The sequence below is a fragment of the Diceros bicornis genome, chromosome 5, assembly GCF_020826845.1.
Source record: "Diceros bicornis minor isolate mBicDic1 chromosome 5, mDicBic1.mat.cur, whole genome shotgun sequence".
Classification (NCBI taxonomy): Eukaryota; Metazoa; Chordata; class Mammalia; order Perissodactyla; family Rhinocerotidae; genus Diceros; species Diceros bicornis.
Genome location: NC_080744.1, coordinates 7,848,474 through 7,853,028, shown reverse-complemented (window position 1 = coordinate 7,853,028; position 4,555 = coordinate 7,848,474). Strand labels below are relative to the sequence as shown.

At 31.9% G+C, this 4,555-nt stretch overlaps 1 non-coding gene across 1 annotated transcript; it reads right to left on the bottom strand.

Annotated features, from left to right (window-relative positions):
* Positions 1–1,973: 1,973 nt before the first annotated feature.
* LOC131406709 (U6 spliceosomal RNA) lies at positions 1,974–2,080 on the bottom strand. The gene has a single exon (XR_009220331.1). It is a non-coding gene; the product is annotated as a U6 spliceosomal RNA (small nuclear RNA).
* Between the last annotated feature and the right edge of the window lie 2,475 nt (positions 2,081–4,555).

Here is a 4,555-nt window from a genome sequence, read left to right as displayed (position 1 = left end):
AATGCTTCATTCATGTTTCTGGCATCAAACTATATGTTCCAATCAACAAGGCTCTGTTATTTTACCTGATGCATATTCAAGGAATACTTGTTATATTATTGTAGTTTCACCACCCCATTTTTTTTTTATAATTCATTTTGTAGCCCATATAGGTGCTGACATAAAAGCAAATCAGTAGATTAGGAAAAAAGTTCTTTACTCATTCTAGCTATTTTGATTTAGTTTAAATATGACTCTCATAAAGCATAAATTGCTTTTTTCAAATGAGCAAAGTGGGGCCACGATGTCTTTCCAAGGGGTATTCTTATTACTTTTCCTTTCATGGATTAGTAATTTTATTCACCTCTCATATATAGTACTGGTTATGATAAACATGAAAAAAAGAGTAGCAAATAAGATTTATTTTAGACCACTCTAGTCAGGGCCAATGGCAATGTATGTTGTCTTTTCAATTGGTAAATTATGAGTTCTCAAAATATTTAAGTAGATGTAACTGTTTACAATTTGTTCTGGTGTTTGAATATAAACCCTCCTTTTACATTGAAGATTACTAAATAGCTACCTTACTTTTATTTGTTAATCAGTTCTTAGAGAAAGTGTTGTGAGTCCACAATTTTAGGTGTTATGAAGGTGGACATTGCTGATTATAAACATTTAAATACATAAAACTTAAATCAAAAGACAAAAGGTGCTCCTCTGTGCAATTTGTTTTAAGTGGATCATACACACAGAGCCCAATGTTTAGATTTTTATGGACAATTTAATTTAAGGTACAATTTTATTTATTCAATTTTTATCCCATGCATTGACTGGTGTTTATTAATATCTTATTATGCAAGTCTATTGCATTTATTAGGTCTTTCAGAAAATTTAATTTCTAAAATTCCATCTTGCTCATATTTTTGTAGAAAATTTAAGTCCATTTTATACAATTTGATATATGACTATTTAGAGCATGTTTGAAAACTCAATTTTATTAATATAAAATTCAAGACTCTAAATTATATATAAAAAGACAAAGCAAATCTAATGTAAATTTATAACACAAGTAAGTACATGCGAAATTTATATGTTTCATGTACCTTATGTTCTATACTTAAATGCTGTTGTTAAAATATGTTTCAAATTTCCAGACGTGTAATCACTCATGTTTTCTGTTTAAGCTGTATTTCCTTCTGCGTGCTTTCTCTTCTTCATTGATACTAACACTGTATATTTTTTCCATTACTGAGAATATAGCTATATTCTTTTTTCTTAGTAGATTTTCTCCCTATTTTAATTTAAAGAAAATTTTACAAAATGAGAAGATGGCATTTATATCATTGTTCTGTGATTTTTCTCTTATGAAAACATGAAGATATGAAATAGAATCATTTTATGCTTTCTATGACCATTTTAAAATACCCATTTTGATCAATTTTTAAACAATAAGTGAAATTGTTTTCCCGACAAAGAATTAGGCAGTGATTTTCTAAAATAAAAATAATTTTTGCTAAAATTATGTCATGTTAATAACCAGCATCAGGTTTTATCTCTCCTCTTTTTATGTGGTAGTTTCAATTTGCCATGTTACTTTTTCTTTCTAGAAAAATCATTTTTTGCCTTTGTAATGAAGTCAAAACTAATACGTTATTTGAAATAGATTTTTCACTTGTTTGCTTCCCATTTCCCTTCTCTATGAATTACTCATTTTCTCCATCTCTTCTTTGAATTAAACATTGTGATAATAATACAATAACAAATGTTGTTTGCATTAGTTTGCTAGGGCTACCGTAACACAATACCACAGACTGGGTGGCTTACACAACAGAACTTTATTTTGTCATAGTTCTGGAGGCTAGAAGTCCAAGATCAAGGGGCTGGCTCATTTGGTTCCTGCTGGGAGCTCTCGTTTGCTTGCAGGCAGTTGTCTCCTTGTGTCCTCGCAAGCTGAAGAAAGAGAGAGAGCAAGTACTCCGCTGTCTCTTCTTTTTTTTTTTTTTGAATACCTCATGAATTTGCCTGTTGCCCTTGCACAGTGACCCTACTAATCTTCTCTGTATTATTCCAATTTTGGTGTATGTGCTACCTAAGGGAGCACTGGTATCTCTTTTTATAAGGGCACTAATCCCATAGGACCAGAACTCCACCCTCATGGCCAATCTAACTCTAATTACCTCCCAAAGACCCCATCTCCCAATGCCATCATATTTGGGGTTAGGGCTTCAACATATCAGTTTTGGAGGACACAAACATTCAATCCATAAGAACTAGTTTCTCTCATTTTGTCCAAATTTCATCTTCTTGTAAGAACACTAGTCAGATTGGATTAGGGCCCACTCTAATTGCTTTATTTTAATTCACTAACCTCTCTAAAGGGTTTATCTCCAAATACAGTCTTATTCTGAAGCACTGGGGTTAGGCTTCAACATATGAATTTTATAGGGACACAAGTGAGCAGATAACATTGTTCTAGTAGTTTCCTTGAAAACCACCATTTCTATGAAACCCACGACAGTGGTTTGAAATAGATACTATGTTAAATATTTACCCTTCTAATACTTCCATTTTCTTAAAATATAGAAAGTTCTTAAAGAAACATTCATAACTTAATTCTTTTTTTTTTCCATTCCCACCAATAGTGTAGAAGTGTTCCCTTTTCTCCACATCTTCACCAATACTTGTTATTTCTTGTCTTTTTTATAATAGCCATTCTGACAGGTGTGAGGTGATATCTCATTGTGATTTTGATTTGCCTGATGATTAATGATGTTGACTACCTTTTCATGTAACTGTTGGCCATTTGGATGTCTTTTTGGGAAAAATGTCTATTCAGATCCTCTGCCCAATTTTTAATGGGATCATTTGTTTTCTGTTGAGTTTTGAGAGTTCTTTATATATTTTGGATATCAACCTCTATCAGATACATGATTTGCAAATATTTTCTCCCATTCTGTAAGTTGCGTTTCATTTTATTGATGGCTTCCTTTGCTGTACAGGAAATATTTATTGATTTTTGCTTTAGTAGCCTTTACTTTTGGTGTCAAATCCAAAAGCTCATCACCAAGACCATATCAAGGAGCTTACACTATATGTTTTCTTTTAAGAGTTTTATGGTCTCAGGTCTATGTTCAAGTCTTTAGTCCATTTTGATTTGATTTTTGTGTATGGTGTAAGATAGTGGTCCAGTTTCATTTCTTTGCATGTGGCTGTCCAGTTATCCCAACACAATTTATTGAAGACACTATCCTTTTCCTATTGTATATCGCTGGCTCCTTTGTTGTAAATTAATTGACCATATATGTTTGGGTTTATCTCTGTGGTCTCTATTCTGTTCCATTGATCTATGTGTCTGTTTTTATGTCGATAATCATACTGTTTTGATTACTATAGTTTTGTAATATAGTTTGAAATCAGGAGATATATGCCTCTAGTTTTGTTTTTTTCTTTCAAGATTGCTTTGGCTATTTGGGTCTTTTGTGGTTCCATCCTAATTTTAGGATTATTTTCTTCTATTTCTGTGAAAAATGCCATTGGAATCTTGATGGAGATTGCAGTGAATTTGTAGATTGCTTTGGGTAGAATGGACATTTTAACAGTATTAATTCTTCTAATCCATGAGCACAGAATATGTTTCCACTTATTTGTGTCTTCTTCAATGTCTTTCATCTACATCTTACAGTTTCCAGAGTACAGGTCTTTCACCTCTTGGTTAAATTTATTCCTAGGTATTTTATTCTTTTTGATGGAATTGTAAATGGGATTGTTTTCTTAATTTCTCCTTCTGATAGTTTGTTATAAAGGAAAAAGATTTTTATATGTTGATTTTGTATCCTGCAACTTTATTGAACTGATTTATTATTTCTAATAGTTTTTCAGTGGAGTCTTTAGGGTTTTCTGTATATAATATCATGTCAGTACAAATAGAGACAGCTTTGTTTCTTCCTTTCCAGTTTGCATGCTTTTTATTTCTTTTTCTTGCCTAATTGCTCTGGTTAGGACTTCCAGTACTATATTGAATAAAAAGTGGTGAGAGTGGGCATCCTTGTCTTATTTCTGATTTTAGAGAAAAAGCTTTTAGTTTTTCACCTTTGAGTATGATGTTAACTGTCACCTTTGAGTATGAGTCTTATATGGCCTTTATTATGTTGAGGTACATTATCTCTATATTCACTTTGCTGAGAGTTTTTATCATAAATGGATATTGAATTTTGTCAAACGCTTTTTCTGTATCACTTGAGATGATCATGACTTATACTCTTCGTTTTGTGAATGTGGTGTACAACATTGATTGATTTGTGGATGTTGAACCATTCCTGCAAACCAGAGATAAATTTCACTTAATCATAGAGCATGATCTTTTTAATGTATTGTTTTGGTGTGTTAATATTTTGTTAAGGATTTTTGCATCTATGTTCATCAGAGATATTGGCTTGTAATTTTCTTTTCTTGCAGTGTCCTTGTCTTGTTTTGGTATCAGGGTAATGCTGGCCTCATAAAATGATTTTCAATATATTCCCTCCTCTTCTATTTTTTGAAAGATTTTTAGAAAGACTGGTGTTAGTTCTTTACATGT